Source organism: Trachypithecus francoisi, unplaced genomic scaffold (assembly GCF_009764315.1).
Source record: "Trachypithecus francoisi isolate TF-2019V2 unplaced genomic scaffold, Tfra_2.0 Lachesis_group8, whole genome shotgun sequence".
Lineage (NCBI taxonomy): Eukaryota > Metazoa > Chordata > Mammalia > Primates > Cercopithecidae > Trachypithecus > Trachypithecus francoisi.
Genome location: NW_022681473.1, coordinates 87,400,607 through 87,418,641, shown reverse-complemented (window position 1 = coordinate 87,418,641; position 18,035 = coordinate 87,400,607). Strand labels below are relative to the sequence as shown.

Genomic DNA, 18,035 nt, shown 5'->3' with positions numbered 1-18,035 from the left:
TTTTTTTTCCTTTTTTTCAGATTGGATATTTTGTTTTAAACTGTCTTCAAATTTCCTGACTTCCCATCTGCTATTAAACCCCTTAAATTGTTATTAAATTGTTAAAGATAACTATATGGGAAAACATAAAATCCAGTGTTTTCTGTTTTTTATTTGTAGCTCTACTTTTTAATTTCCTATACAGATTTAAACAAAAATGCACAAAGTAATAATTCTAAGTTTATTGAGCAAACAATGTAAAAAGGTAATTTGTGACAAAAACAATATAAAAGGGAAGATGTGGCTTTACTGGATGAAGTTTTATATGCTATGGAATCAAATTTGATACCAAACTACACTGTAATATAAATGTACATATAAGAAAATGAGAAGGGAACCAAAATGGGTCATTATTAAAAAAACACCAAAGGAAAGCAGTAACAATGGGAAAAATGGCTAAAAAGCTATAAAATATAGATAAAAGAAATAGCAAAATGGCAGAAGTAATTTTTTCCTCATTAGTAATCACTTGAAATAATAGTGGATTAAACTCTTTAATCAAAAGGCAAAGCTTAGAACAGAGAACATCATCCAGTGGTATACTGTAAGAGACTCACCTTAGATCAAAAGACAAATATTGTTTAAAAGTGAAAGTACAGAAAAAGATAACCCATGCAAATAGTAACCAAGAGAGGTAGGGTCACTATACTATTACCACAAACATAGATCTTTAGTCAAAAAGTGTCACAAGAGACAAAGGATATTTCATATTAAATGGATCAAATCAAGAAGCTGTAACAGTTATGGTCATACATACACCAAACATAGCCACAAAATACATGACACAAACACAGAATTGAAGAGAGAAAAGTCAGCTCTATGAAATAGAGACTTCAATACTTTGCATAATGGACAGATCATCTGGGCAGAAAATCAGTAAGGAAATAGAGGACTTCAACAATACTATAAATCAAGTAGGCCTAACAGACATAAAACACTCCAGCCAACAGCAGCAGAATACACTTTCTCCTCAAGGCACATGGAACATTCCCTAGGAAAGATAATATGCTATAAATATGACCCAACAATTCAACTCCTAGCCTATATATATAACCAAAATAATAGAAAGCAGAGATTCAAACATTTACCTGTGTGCTGGTGTTCACTGCAGCATTACTCATAACAGCCCAAAGGTAGAAGCAGCTTGTGTCCATCAACAGATGAGTGGATAAACAAAATGAGATATATACACACAATGGAATAATATTCAATCATACAGATAAGTGAAATTCTGATGCATACTATAACATGGATGCATCTTGAAAACGTTGCATAAAATAAGGCAGACACAAAAGAATACTGTATGATAATACTTTTGGGAAATATCTAGAATAGACAAATTCATACAAAGAGTAGATTAGAGTTTATCAGCAGCTCGGGGAAGAAGAGTGGGGAGTTATTGTTTAATTGATACAGAGTTTCTGTTTGCGATGTTGACAAATATTTAATAAGATAGTGGTAATGGTTGCAAAATATTGTGAGTATAACTGATGCTATAGACTTGTACACTAAAAATGGTTAAATGGCAATTTTAAATGTGTATACACATAAAACCACAATAAGATAAAATAATGGATACTTAAAATATTACAATACCTACTACTAAGAAATGGACACATTTTTAGTAAGATTCTAGATTATAGAGGGAACATGTAATTCCTATGTATGTGCTGCTTTGATTGATTAAATAGTAGGGTTGCAAGTTTTAAATGATGCCATGAGCCAGATAAAGATCTACAGCTGTTCTAGTTTGTAGGAGCAAGCTGTTTTGCTACTTGATATTTATGACCCAACTGATTAAATAGTGTCCTAAATATTTGGGGCATATCAGATGCTCTAGGGACTTTTAGGCAAGCCCCTGTCAGATTCACAATGCTTGCTCTTTGCCCAGTGTGAAGCAAAGCCATGCCTTCTTCTAAAAACATGTATTTTTTGTGTGTAGATAAATGATAGTTTTATTCAACCATCTTCACGCTAAGATTGGACTGACAAAACATGAAAGTAGAATCTGCAGGAGGAAATAAGTTTACTACATAAGAAATGGCCTATACAAATATAAGCTTATGCTATTTAAGGAGTACAGAATTAGCTGTGCTCTCTGCTTTTATTTGCATTTGTAAACATGTGCAGACCAAAGACTAGCTAGGATTAGAAAGGTTGTTTCTAGAGCCTTGACCTTGTAAGAGAAAAGGCTCCGGGTCATTGTCCTACCTTTTTATTCATGTTTAAGATCTTTTTTAAAATCTCATAAATTACAATTCTAAAGAACTTAAGTAATTCATGAAAGAATGCCACTTGGTAGAACTATATTATCTATATACAGTTTTAAAATGTGTTATCTAAAACAGCTTAAAGAACAGAATATTCTGAGTGAACATTCTGGTTAAAATGGAGTTGCGATACAAGTCTATATAGACTGAATTTTCAAAGGATTAGACTATAAAATATAACATATTAACCATGGTCAGTTACTGAAATCACATAGATAATATGTCAGCATTCTGGATTTATATACCACTTTTATACATTATGAGCCTGGACAAAGTTATGTTCATTCCTGAATGGCTTCATTCTCTACGCTGATAAAATTTGAGACTAAATAGCTCAAGTTCAGACACTGATGACTTCTTCAATTTTCTATTTGTGAAACACATCCTGCTTTGCTACTGGGACATAACAGGGAATGAAAGTTGACCATAAAATGCAAGTGATCATGTAACTTGAGCTACCAAAATGAAATAGATATTATCTAACCCACCAAACCATAAAGTTGTTTTGCAGTGCTCCATCCGTAATTGGAAGTTGTATATATGAGAGATTCAAAATGTCCCAGAAGTGACAGTAATTTATGAGCAGGTGTTTTAGACTAAATGGTGTCTATTCCTGCTATGTTCACTCACTTTTCTGTCAATCCACTCATACAGTTTCATGAAACTATTTCTATGCCTAGCTGTTTGAATAACAGAAGCTCAGTTCACACACACTGGCAGCAACTGGAAGGGTACTAGTGTAACATTATAGTCCCATTCAGGAGTAAGGAGTATGGTTTGACCACTGGGAAATATGTTTTATCAGGGGGCAAACATTTAAATCACTTATTTTCCCATTTAATTCAGAAGGAAAGTAATCAGAATATAGGTCTTATAATTATAAAAAGTAGTAATAGCTTGGATTGATGCACAGAGTCAACAAAAGTAAAATATTTGATGATAAAGAAATCTGTGGAAGTAGTACACAGACAGAACTGAGAATAAACAGATTTATTTAAGTATCATAGGGCCACAAACAAAAGGACACAAATATAGAAGATCCTCATTAATAACATGAAGAAGATATCCTGGCATATGGATATCATTCCATTCTTTTTCTAGTTAAACAGATCTTATTCAATAGACTTAAGAAAAAATGATCACTGTTGCAGAAATAATGAGCATTGACTTGTCAACATGGACTTCCTCTCATTAAGGCAGATCTGGTTATTGCGGCTGCTGAGTATCAACATGGCAGCATCAGAGATCAATACTTAATCCAATATGGCAACATTCAGCAGGATTTTTTTTAAGTCTTCTAGTGGCAAGTCAATTACATTATTCCCCTTCTGTGATGACGATGACAACAGTTTTGTCACTAGAGCTGGCAATTATCCTGGATATGAATTTGGTTTTCTTGACTATCAGATACTGTTTTTCTAAACACCAAAATCTAATCTTACAAAGTGCTTTACTCACTATCATGGTTTAAATTATATCTTTGATTGTGATTAAGAATGTATTTTACCACCAAATATTGAGACAATATGCATACACCAATAAAGTTCACATATATTACTACATTTCAAATCACTGAGAAATGGTGAGAATGGTGGAATACTGAAGTCTTGCTGACAGATCAGCAGGGAGACAACTTGAAAGTTTGCAATGCTGTGCTTCAAGACATGCAGCATTTTGAACAGTAATCCATATATGATATTGTACAGGTCCAGGAATTACTGAAGTTTGATCGCTTACATTACTACCCAGTAACACAATTGCAAACATTTTTCCTCCCATCCTTGACTGTTGATTTGTGCATTCCTGTTGCCAGCAGAGGATTGCTTTCATCATTCTGCAAAATAGAATCATTGTTTCTACTGAATTGGAATTTGAGACCGATAACTAGTTGATTTGGTATCTCTGGGCCATTGAAACAATTGGCAAGACACTGTGTCCTTTGGGGCAGGGATCTCCAACCCCCAGGCCATGGACCCGTATCTGTCTGTGGCCTGTTAGGAACCAGGTCATACAGCAGGAAGTGAGCAGCCACTAGTGAACATTACTACCTGAGCTCCTTCTCCTGTCCCATCAGTGGAGGCATTAGATTCTCATAGGAGTCAGAACCCTGGTGTGAACTGTGCATGAGAGAGATCTAGGTTGCATGTTTTTTTGAGAATCTAATTCTGATGCCTGATGATCTGAAGTGGATCAGTTTCATCCCGAAACCATCCCCACCCATCCCCCCACAACCCCCTCTGTGGAAATATTGTCTTCCGTGAAACAGATCCCTGGTACCCAAAAGGTTGGGGACTACTGCTTTGGGGTATTAAAGTAGGGGCAGTGCTTCATAATGAGGTCGAGGAAAATGTATGGAATCCAGGGAGAGCACCTTTTCATTTTCTTATAGTCAGTAGTAATGGAAGTAATGGAGGTAGTAGTTAATGAATATTAGGAATTGAGGCCTTAATAAATCAGACCCTTGAAACATTAGGTTTGTGATCATTTCTTAAAATAACAAATTAGCTGAGGACTGTAGACAGAGCAATTTTTTTTTGTTTGTTTGCTTTTTTTTTTTTTTTTTTTTTTTTGAGGTGGAGTCTTACTCAGTCGCCCAGACTGGAGTGCAGTGGCACAATCTCTGCTCACTGCAACCTCTGCCTCCCAGGTGCAAACAATTCTCCTGCCTCAGCTTCCCAAGTAGCTGGGATTACAGGCATACACCACCACCACGTCCAGCTAATTTTTGTATTTTATGGAGAATGGGGTTTCACCATGTTGGCCAGGCTGGTCTCAAACTCCTGACCTCAAGTGATCCATCCACCTCAGCCTCCCAAAGTGCTGGGATTAGAGGTGTGACCCACTGTTTCTGACTGAGAAAAGCAATTTTAGTAACAATCATGGCTGCATTAACAACTTCAAACAAGGTCGCTAGTAACTGAGCATATTTTCTTCTGTATTTTTAGGCATACATTTCTATGGTATTATCCATTTTTTTTCTTCCCCCTGCTATTTTCTATAAGGTGTGTTAGTGATACTTACAAATAATGTCTTCTAGTAAATCAAAGGAGGATTCTGACTGAAAAGGGGGCAAAATAAACAACATACTCGGATGAAAACAGTGATCATGCTATGGTCTCTCTTTTTTCAGAGAATGCATCTTAGTTTGCGTAAGGCATAATTTCACCTGCTTATATAGAACACTGCTCCAGTTGACACTGTTCTTTTAAATTGAATATTGACCACAAACTGGGCATGGATGCTTGATAGTGAATGAGGTCGCAGCCCAAATGGTGTCTTTGGTGGTGGTGTCCTATCATAGGGCAGGGATCTTAGCAAACTACACACTTTACAAACCCTCCTAGCAGAATTTCAAATTGAAAATTGCCAAGGAAAGCCATTCTTTACAAGATTTGAAAGATACAAAACAAGTCTGATGTGGCATTGGCAAGCATGTGAAAGCTTCAGTAGACATCATGAAAGAATTATTTTGCAAGGAGCTTTGAGTATCCTCTGGCAAATCATCCGCTTTGGTGCTATAGACAGTTGAGTTCATCAGAAGTGGTTTCTACCGTTTCTAAATTCCTGAACGATAGACGTTATTTGCTTTACCTTTGTTACTCTTTTATCTTCATCCCCTCTGTCCTTCCAAAAGTTTTATAAGCCTCAAACTTTCTGATTTAAATACCTTTCCACTTAGAAAACTAGACTCAATCCCTTTCTACATAGAAAACTAGACTGCATTCATAACGGATCCTATACTAAAATGTGTTCTTCACAGACTATATTAAAAGATAATTACTTCTCCTTTCAATAAAGTGTAGGACCATAGTTACCTTCATTCCAAGTACCCTCACAATTAATATGTAGGTGAAAACATGGTAAGTAAAAAATAGTGTAAGTACACTAAATGAGGTTTTTGGTATTGTTTCATTAAAATTAGATCAAGTCTTGCAAGTTTGATCATTTACCTGGTTGTAATAGCTCCTGGCCTAGAACAAAGAACACTTGGCATGTGTTCTAACCAGGTTACCTTAGGTGAGGTATGGTGAAGCCAGATGTAGATCGAGAAAGATAAATTAGAGATGTACAGTTTTTATGCACACACTGCCCTGGGAAGAATGTAGCATACCACACAGGGCCACTCAGGGTAAGCACAGCGACCAGTGTCTAGGCAAAGTGAGGGAGGGCAACTGTGGGCAAGCTCATTTATTGTGTGTTTCCCAGGAAGGAAAAAGGGAGGCAGAGCAAGCAGGGTTAGAATTGGCTAATTGAAATCATTTCAGCAAGCTCTGGGGAATGGAGAGTATACTTAGTTTTATGGTACCTGGCCCTAGGGGGAATAGAGCAAGTGTATAGTGGCCTGGAGTGTGAAAGCCCCAAAGGGAAATGGGCAGGAATATGGACTTCATTGGCTGTTTAAGAAGAAAAACTGATCAGCCTCAAGGCAGAGCCTCAATACTATATTAAGACATGTTTAAAAATTACAGCAAGTCATACTGGACCTTAAAAATAATATTTACTTCATAGGTGTGTGTGCACACACATGCATAAAGGAAATGTATAGTTATGTCATGTTTCTACATTGAAATGTATATGCCCAAGCATTCAAGTAATCATTTTTGAAGGGGGTCTTCAACTTTTAAAATCTTCATGGGTTTTTACATTTTATTATGAGAAGCACCAACCACAATTAGTGTGCAAAGTGCTTTGGGGTTTAAGGACCACTGAGATTTTGTAATTATAAATTTTCATAATATACAGAAAGCAGTTGGTAGAGTGATAAAAGTACATCCTAATTTCTTCCTGGTACTTTCTGGATATCCACAATCTGTAGAACATGCCCAGCTTTCTAAAGGTAAAAATAACAGTATTTTGAAATAAAGTTATACGGTATAGGATACACAGATTAGGCACTGTAGCAATCCAATGTAAATGATAAAAAAAATCACTCCAAAGGATATCTTAATCAAATTTTAGAAAACTGTGATAATAGAAATTATTAAAAGCAGACAAGTAATTTTTTAAAGTAACACTACCCACAGGATAACAGAAAAAGATCAGACAAAACTAGAGACAAAGACACAACAAAAAAAATTTGTTATTCATTGGAAGTTCAAATTTAACTGGACATCCTATATTTTGTATGGCATCCCTCACAATAACCAAAAAGATACACCATGTATATTTAAAATAAGAGATTTTTTACCTTGGATAGTAAGCTTTGAGCAATGATTGGATGAACTGGGAATGAGAATAAAGATCAGCTCAAGTGGAGAACTGAAATTATTCATGCTTGGATAGCACAGTCTTAAGAACTTTTGTGTTTTGTTGTTGTTTTCACATCTTTATTCATTGTCTTCTGTTAATTTTATTGAATGCTGTATTGTAAGGGTTATAGCATAGACCCTGGAATTTCTAAAGTGTTTCTTTACCACAACCTGACTATTCCATTTTCTTAACACTGTGCCTTTATTTTTTCTTTATTCATTGTGTCCTACCCTCTTTTGGGTCAAGTCTGTTTCTGCTTTTTTCTCCTATTTACATCTGAAGACCCCCTCAAATGTATTTTCTTCCCTTAAATGTATTTTCTTCCACATTATTTTTATTAGGCCCATAACCACATAACCATAAAGAGAGAAAAACTTAGAAATTACCTCTATTTTCTGGTAGCAGTCTTTGCATATTTGCAGCAATTGTTAAGTTGTCTTATAATTTCTCCCCAAATAGACTGAACTCCTTAATCACAGGGACAATATAGTAATGATATTATTAATGACTGCTTTCAAAGGACCAAAGTTGTTCATTGACTGGCATATAGATGCTTGAAATGTGGGTTCAGTAAAACTAAATTTGTAGGAATAATAATGTTTACATTCTATAGTGGATCCATAGTGTACTGCCATAGTGATTAACACGGATAAAGGGCAAATTATGCTATATTTTTGGCCAGCTGCCTCATACAAAAAGATATCACAAATATTTGAAGGAATTGCTACTGTGGATCTTGGGGAATTTATTACTAGGTTTAGCAAATGTGCTTGTACAGATCAATGGGCTGTTATGTTGACCTTTAACTGGTTGTTTGCTCTGATTCACACATTTACAATAAACTATGCTCTTAGCATTTCAACTCTGCTCTTCACTTCCTTTTGAAAATGTTACAGCATCTTTGTCAGCTTTGTCAGTAGGCATTGCTCAAAAACCAAGTTGATGTTTTTGTTTTTATGTTTTTGATTTCTCCTTAGTGATGAAAAGGTGTATCTGTCTCAAAAGAAAAGATCCAGAAATGTCCTTACAGAATATTATTTTTGCTTAGAGAAATATTTGTGTGGTAAGCAAATATAATTGGGGTTATATGAAATATTGAAACTTCAGGGTGACATAGAATTTCATGACAAAAGTAGAAAGCCAGCAAGTATAATTGTAGGAAACATTGGTGCAAAATGATATTTCAACTTCTTAGAATTTAACATTATTTATGTATATATGTCCATAGAACACTTCAAAACAAGATATAAATAGTTCAGTATTAATAAGGTTGTTAACACACCCACAGCTTTGTTAATACTGAACTATTTATATCTTGTTTTGAAGTGTTCTATGGGCATATATTTTTATACACACATGTACACCCACAAATTTCATCCTTTATGATTAACCAAATACACAATTTAGTATAATGTCACATTAGGTGTCAATTTTGTGTCAGTAAAGATGCCCACCTAATATCAGGAGCTGTGATTAAAATAACTGAAGAGACGTTTAATAAGAGTCAATGCCAATATATTTTGAGGTGTTTGTATACACTTATTATTCTTTCTTAAATTGTTTTCATGCATTTCCTCATTTAATCTTATAGAGAAGGAAATTGAAACCTGGAACAGTTAAATAACCTTGCTCATATGATTTGGCTGTGTCCCCACCCAAATCTCATCTTGAATTCCCACATATTGTGGGAGGGACCCAGTGGGAGGTAACTGAATCATGAGGGCAGGTCTTTCCTGTGCTGTTCTTGTGATAGTGAATAAATCTCATGAGGTCTGATGGCTTTATAAGGTGGAGTTTCCTTGTACAAGTTCTCTCTCTTTGCTTGCTGCCGTCCATGTAAGACGTGACTTGCTTCTCCTTATTTTCCGCCATGATCATGAGGCTTCTCCAGTCATGTGAAACTGTTAAGTGCAATTGAACCTCTTTCTTTTGCAATTTTCCCAGTCCTGGGTTATCTTCAGCAGCAGCATAAAAATGGACTAATACACTTCCCATTATTAAAAACTCTTGTAGTATAACTAGGATTGGAACACCATTTTTCAATCTCTTAGACCATGGGAAACTTCAGCCATGTTATAATGTCTTATGTAACATCACCCAAAAAGCAGAGATTATTGGAAGAAAAATGTATAAATATTACATATAAGAAACTTAAACTGCTTTCTTAAGTGATGAGAGATCAGTTCAGTGACTGATTCAAGAGGAGACCAACGAGGTTACTTATGGGAGGGTTTTCAGATGAGGCAATTAGAGTTGTGTCATGGCAGATAATAGAAAGGAATGGATTTATTCATTTGTTTAGCAACTATTTGTTTAATACTGTATGCTAGATACTATTCTAGCTGCTTGGGATACAGTGTTAAATGTCATAGATAAAAACTTTATTCTTATTCTGTTAAAACAGAGCTGAACTTGAGTAATAACAATGAAACCAGTTTGGAGAATGGACAAGGGAAAAGTCTTTCCAGAAAAAGATAATATGGTTGGCAGTATTCCTGAGATGAAAAACACTTTTTGTGACATTTGAGAAAAAGAAGTTAAGGCTCATAAGCCACAGCCATCCTCATTATTGAGGATGACCAGTTATATAATTAGCAGGTCCTAATATCAAGTGAAAATGGGGGACCACTTGTTTAAAAATCACACGGGATTTCAAGACAGCAACAGTGACTGGGTGTGGTAGTACACACCAATAGTCCCAGATACTGGGGAGGCTGAGGAGGGAGAATTGCTCGAGGCCAGGGATTTGAATCCAGCCTGGGCAGCATAGAGAGACCCCATGTTAATAAAAGTAATTATTTTTTTAAATAACAGAAGAAGATTAACTCAAACATGGGACCCTTCTGAGCACAGGGCCCTATGCAGAACCAGTCCTGAAAATGATAGAGAAGGGAAACAAAATATGGTTGAAGAGAAAGAAGCTTGATTGTACTGGGCCCTGGAAGCCATGGGAAGAGTCTGGATATTATTCTAAGCGTAATAAGAAGACAATGGAAAACTTGAAACAGGAAGTTAAGATAATTTATTTATAATTATAAAGGCATAGTCTAGCTCTTGTGCAGAATGGAACATTTGGGCAATGAGGAGAAACAAAGGTCACAGTTACTCGGCTATGGCAGTAGGTCTGGAATTTGTAGAAAGACTATTCAGGGCTGTCCAGTATCAACAAGAATGTAAGAGTCAAGTAGTGAGAAGCAGCAGCTATCAATTAGGGATATAGATATAGGGATATACATGGGAGGAAGGGACTGGGGAAAAGAAAGAAGTGGACAATTATTAAAGGAAACAACTTTGCTGTATTTATATAAAATTGTTTAGTGCGGTGAGGGCAGTGGTGCGTTTGTAAAAATTTGCCAACTAGATCTCCAAAAGACAGTATTTGTATATATACACATGCGTACATTTATTATAAATTAAGCAAATATAAATGTGTAGTATAAAACTTTTATATAATAACATACATAAGATCTTTCATTGGACATTGAATAAAGACTATTATCACATAATGCTTTTGTTGATTTTTACCAAAATCATATCATCCATTGACAACCCATGGCTGCAAATGCTGATCAGGTACACTTACAACGTGAATGTTGATCAGTATTTTCTTTGACATTAATTAGTAGGATAACTGTGAAACAACAAATGTGTATTTTGTAATTTCATTCATCAGTGATTTAAGTGACTTGCATTCTGAATCAGATTTTTATTAGTTAGACTTTTTAAAATCAGGTGTTCATCAGTCACTGAAGTGATCCTTTTTGGTTCACGCATGTTATGTTCTTTCTTTCTTTTAATCACAATTCATGCTTCCTTGGTGGTGGTGTAAAACATTAGGAAGGGCGGGATGTGATGGCTCATGACTGTAATCCCAGCACTTTGGGAGGGCGAGGCAGGCAGATCATCTGAAGTCAGGAGTTTGAGACCAGCCTGGCCAACATGGTGAAACCCCGTCTCTACTAAACATATAAAAATTAGCTGGGTGTAGTGGGACATGCCTGTAATCCCAGCTACTCAGGAGACTAAGGCAGGCGAATCGCTTGAACCCAGGAGGTGGAGGTTGCAGTGAGCCGAGATCACACCACTGCACTCCAGTCTGGGCAAAAAGAGTGAAACTTGGTTGGAAAACAAACAAACACACACACACACACACACCCATTATGAAGAGGTTACAAAGAAATTCAATGTGGCTTAAGAAAAATAAGGATTGGAATTCAAATCCTGGCTACATTTACTCATAGCCCATGTGACAATAAACATGTTATGTTACTTAATTGCCACAGGTCTCAATTTCCTTATCTGTAATACTTACAGTGTTGCCTTGGCTATTTGGGCTCTTGTTTGTTTCCATATGAATTTTAAAAGTAGTTTTTACTACTCCTATGAAGAATCTCAATGGTAGTTTTATAGGAATAGCATTAAATCTGTTAATTGCTTTGGGCAGTATGGCCATTTTTACGATACAGATTCTTCCTATCCATGAACATGAGATGTTTTTCCATTTGTTTGTGTCATCTCTGATTTCTTTGAGCATTGTAGAGATCTTTCACCTCCATAATTACCTGTTTTTGTAGGTTTTTAATTCTTTTTGTGGCAATTGTGAATGAGATTGCATTTCTAAAATGGCTCTCGGCTTGACTGTTGTTTGTGTATAAGAATGTTAGTAATTTTGGCACATTGGTTTAGTATCCTTAGACTTTGCTGAATTTGTTTATCAGCTTCAAGAGCTTTTGAGCTTTTCTAGATATAGGATCATGTCATCTCCAGAGAGAGTTTGATTTCCTCTTTTCCTCCTTGGATGCACTTTCTTTCTTTCTCTTGCTTGATTTGCCCTGGCCAGGGCATCCAATACTATACTGAATAGGAGTAGTGAGAGAGGGCATCCCTGTCTCATGCCAAGTTTCAAAGAGAATGCTTCAGCTTTTGTCCATTCTGTATGATGTTGGCTGTGGATTTGTTATAGATGACTATTTTTATTTGAGATGTATTCCTTCAATACCTACTTTATTGAAAGTTTTTAGCATAAGGCAGTGTTGAATTTTATGAAGGCCTTTTCTGCATCTATTGAGATGATCATGTTTTTTTTTTTTTTTTTTTTTTTTTTTTACTTTAGTGTGATTAATCACATTTATTGATTTGCATATGTTGAGGAAACCTTGCATCCCAGGGAGAAAGCCTACTTGATCATGGTGGACAAGCTTTTGGATGTGCTGCTGGATGTGGTTTGTCAGTATGTTTTTGAGGATTTCTGTATTAATGAGTCATCAAAGATATTGGCCTTAAAGTTTTGCTGCTGTTGTATCTCTGACAGGTTTTGGCATCAGGATGATGCTGGCATCATAGAATGAGTTAGGGAGGAGTCCCTCCACCTCAGTATTTTTAGAATAGTTTCAGCAGGAATGGTACCAGCTTTTTGTATGTCTAGTAGAATTCAGTTGTGAATCTGTCTGGTCCTGGGTGTTTTTATTTTTTTTTATTCATTTTTTTTTTGGTTGTTAGGCTTTTTATTACTGACTCAATGTCAGAAGTCATTGCTGGTCCATTCAAGGATTCAGTTTCTTCCTGTTTCACTCTTGGGAGGGTGTATATGTTCAGAAATTATTCATTTCTTCTAGATTTTTTACTTTATATGCATAGAGGTTTATATAATATCCTCTGATGGTTGTTTTTCTGTGAGATCACTGGTAATAAGCAAAAAAAAAGAACAAAGCTGGAGGCATCACACTATCCACCTTCGAACTATACTACAGGGCTACAGTAACCAAAACAACATGGTACTGGTACACAAACAGAGGCACAGATCAGTGGAACAGAATAGAAGATATAGAAATAAAGTGGCACACCTACAGCTATCTAATCTTTGACAAACCTGACAAAAAACAAAAAATGGGAAAAGGATTCCATAATCAATAAATGGTGCTGGGACAACTGGCTAGCCATATGCAGAAGATTAAAACTGGATTCTATCCTTACACCATATAAAACAATTAACTCACGATGGATTAAAGACTTAAATGTAAAACCCAAAATTATAAATAACCTGGAAGACAAACTAGGCACTACCATGCTGGACATAGGAACTGGCAAAAATTTCATGACAAAGACACCAAAAGAAATTGCAACAAAAGCAACAATTGAGAAATGGGATCTAATTAAACTAAAGAGCTTCTGCACAGCAAAAGAAACTGTCATCAGATTGAACAGACTACCTACAAAATGGGAGAAATTTGCAGACTATGCATCTGACAAAGGTCTTATATCCAGCATCTATCAGGAACTTAAATTTACAAGAAAAAACAACCCCATTAGAATTAGGCAAAGGATATGAACAGATACTTTACAAAAGAAGACATACATGCAGCCAACATGCATATGAGAATAAGTTCATCTGGCTGGGCACAGTGGCTCATGCCTATAATCCCAGGACTTCGGGAGGCCGAGGCAGGTGGATCATCTGAGGTGTCAGGAGTGCAAGACGCCCCTGGCTAACATGGTAAAACCCCGTCTCTACTGAAAATACAAAAAATTATCTGGGCTTGCTGGTGTGAGCATGTAGTCCCAGCTACATGGGAGGCTGAGGCAGGAGAATTGCTTGAACATGGGAGTTGGAGGTTGCGGTGAGCCGAGATCATGCCACTGCACTCCAGCCTGGGTGACAGAGTGAGACTGTCTCAAAAAAAAAAAAAAAAAAAAAAAAAAAAAGAAAATAAGCTCATTATCCCTGACCATTAGAGAAATGCAAATCAAAATTCCAATCGGATACCATCTCACACCAGTCAGAATGATGATTATTAAAAAGGTAAAAAAATAAAATAAAATAAAAAATGCTGGCAAGACTGTAGAGAAAAAGGAATGCTTATACACTGTTGGTGGGAGTGTAAATTAGTTCAGTCATGGTGGAAGACCAATTTCCCAAATACCTAAAAACAGAAATACCATTCTATGCAGGATTCCCATTACTGGGTGTATACCCAAAGTAATATAAATCATTCTGTTATAAAGATAATTCACACATATGTTCACTGCAATACTATTCACAATAACAAAGACATGGAATCAACCTAAATGTCCCTCAATAGTAGACTGGATAAAGAAAATGTGGTACATATACACCATGAGATATTATGCAGCCATAAAACAATGCAGTCATGTCTTTTGCAGGGACATAGATGGAGGTGGAGGCCATTATCCTTAGCAAATTAATGCAGGAACAGAAAACCAAATACTGCATGTTCTCATTTATATGTGGGAGCTAAATGAGAACACATTGACAAGTAGAGAAGAACAACACATACTGGAGCCTGTTGGAGGCTGGAAGGTGGGACGAGGGAGAGGATCAGGAAAAATTAGTAATGGGTGTAGGCTTAATAACTGGGTAACAAAGTCTGTAAAATAAAGCCCCATGATACAAGTTTCCCTTTATAACAAACCTACACATGTACCCCTGAATTTAAAATAAAAGTTAAATTTAAAAAAACCTCATAGTGGTGTATAGATTAAATGAGAAATACCGATAGTTTGCAAACAGTCCTCATTTTCGTGCTATTCCCAATGATGTTGCAACAGATAGGTTTAATTCGAATTATTAATATTTTCTTAAACTTACGAAGTCAACAAAGCAATAAATAGAGCCCTATTAGAAGATAGCAAATTCCTTGGTGTAAATACTTCAACTATATTTAATTTTAACAAAGCACTGAACAGAGTTACGAAAAGATGCACAGTGACAGATTTATGCAGTATTTTTATCAGAAATGAAATAGACATAACCTCAAGAGCAAAGTTAACAATAAAATAAATATGAAGTGATGTGTTTTAAGTACGTATTACCCTTGTCTTGGATTTGACAATTTTAAATAATGGCTATTTATAACAAATAGCTTGAGAATTTCTGAATATTTAAGAGCTAGTATAAGCTGGCATCCACTGTCTCTAACACATCACTGGGTGAGGGACTTAGCTTTATGGATTTCCATTATTTTTTTCAGGTAAGGAGTCACCTGTGATTATATTTTCTGAGAATTTTTTTACTGCTTAACATGTGTTAGTTCACCTAGGGTCTGCTCCCTTAAGTCACATAGTCTTAGTATCAATCATCATGCCGATCTCAAAATATTCCAAAGTCTGCCCGGTAGGAACACAGAGACTCACAGTTCCCAATGCTATTCTATAATAATGTTGCTGTACAGCTCACTATTCTTCTCTGGAATGACTAAATTTGTCAATTTAAATTTAGAGTATTTTTAAGTAATATTTTTATTGTATTTTAATTGTTTTCTATGAAATATTTCCTTTATATACTACTTTAACAAGAAACATCATGACATCTGGAATACAGAACAAACTTTCTGATTACTGGTTTTGAACTTATCTTAAAAAGGCAGAATGTTCTACTGCGTTGTCACAGTGTTTAAGACAAGATTTCCTCTCACCTTACATATATAAAAAAAGGGTAGATAGAGTTTCACAACCCAAAATGGCCAGTTTTCTCTTGCTCTCTATATTACTAAGGATGTGTGTTTTTCTAACATTCCCAACCTAAAATTCTTTTCACACTTTAGGTGTTTCTAATTATTCATTCTATCTTTTTACAGTAAATACACACGCATGCATATATTTATATATATATATATATATGTATATATCTCATAAAATCTGGATCTCTTAATTTTTCCACTGTTTCTGAAGAGTTTTTACTTTATAACAACTTTATTGAGATACAGTTAATACCCATAACATGACAGAATTTATGTACCATGAATCCATCCATTTAAAGTGTACAATTCAATGGTTTTTAGTCTATTCACAAAATTATGAAACCATCAACACAATAAATTTTAAAACATTTCCTCCAAAGAAATCCCATTCTCTTTAGCAATGACTGCCAGTATTACCCCAAACCTATAGCCCCAGCCCTAGGCCACCACTGTTCTGCAATACTTCCTGTCCATAGATTTGGCTACCCTAGATATTTGATATATATAGAATCATATAATATGTGACCTTTTGTGACTGCCTTTTTATACTTAATATGTTTTCAATGTCCATTTGTGTCATAGCATAAATCAGTACTTCATTTTTTTTAATTGCAGAATGATTTTCCCTTGTATGAATATACCACATTTTACTCTTCATCAGTTTGTGGATACATGCGTTAGTTCTACTTTGTGACTATTATGAATAATGCTACTATAAACACTCATGAATGAGTTTTTGTTTGGAAATGTGTTTTTAATTATCTTGGAGATATTTCTAGAACTAGAATTACTGTCATATATAGTAACTATGTTTAACATCGTGAGGAACTGCCACACCGTTTATCAGAGTAGCTGTGCCATTTAATAAGAATTCCCACTAGCAGTGTATGAGGGTTTCAATTTTCCCACATGCTCACCAACTTTTGTTATTACCCATCTTTTTAAAAAAATAACCATCCTAGTATACGTGCAGTGATAGCTCATTGAAGTTTTGTGTTTAACTAATGATTAATGGTACTGAACATTTTTTCATGTGCTTACTGGCCATTTATTTTCTTTGGAAAAGTATCCATTCAAATAATTTGTCCATTTGAAAAATTGGGTTCTTTATTGTTGACTTGCAAGGGTTTTCTGTATACTGTGTAATCTAGTCCTTTATCAGAGATATATGATTTAAAAATACTTTCTTCCATTCTGTGGATTTTCTATTCACTTTAATAGTGTCTTTTGAAGCATAAAGTGTTTAATTTTGATGAAGCCCAACTTATGTATCCTATGTAGCTTATGTTTTTGGTGTTACATCTAAAAAATCATTGCCTAATCTTAGGCCACAAATGTTTATGCCTATTTTTCTTCTAAGATTTTTACAAGTTTTAGCTTTTTTATTTAAGTATTTGAATTATTGTCACATAATCTTTGTATGTGGTATAATTAGAAGTTCAACTTCATTCTTTCACATGTGTGTATTACATTGTTGCAGCACTATTGGTTGAAAAGAATTTTGGAAAGTTGACTGACCGTGTACTTAAGGCTTTATTTCTGGACTCTTGATTATGTGTCGTTGATCTATGTGTCTGTCTTTATGCTAGTACCACACAATTTTGATTACTGTGGCTTTGTAGTAAGTTCTGAAATTAACAAGTTTTCGTTCTCTAACTTGGTTCTTCTTTTCAGGATTGTTTTGGTTATTCTGGTTCTCTTGAATTTTTAAATGAACTTTGGGATTGATTTCAACAACAAAAAAGACAGCAGTGGTTTTGATAAAACCATTGAATCTATAGATCGATTTGAGGAGACTAACATGTTAACAAATTTAAATCTTTCCATTCATGAGCATGGGAGGTCTTTTTATGTAGGTTTTTAAAAATTTCAATAAAATTTTGTAGCTTTTATCGTACATGTGTGGCACAATTTTATTTTTTAATTAATTTAAATGTTTTTGATGCTATTTTAAATGGATTTTTAAAAAGTTTTAATCTTAGATTATTTGTTTTTAATG

General features: G+C 35.1%; 1 long non-coding RNA gene across 1 annotated transcript; it reads left to right on the top strand.

The window, feature by feature from the left end:
* The first annotated feature begins 3,396 nt into the window (after window positions 1–3,396).
* LOC117080789 lies at window positions 3,397–14,909 on the top strand. The gene is made up of 3 exons (XR_004435955.1): window positions 3,397–3,409; window positions 12,587–12,589; window positions 14,721–14,909. It is a non-coding gene; the product is annotated as an uncharacterized LOC117080789 (long non-coding RNA).
* Window positions 14,910–18,035: the final 3,126 nt, after the last annotated feature.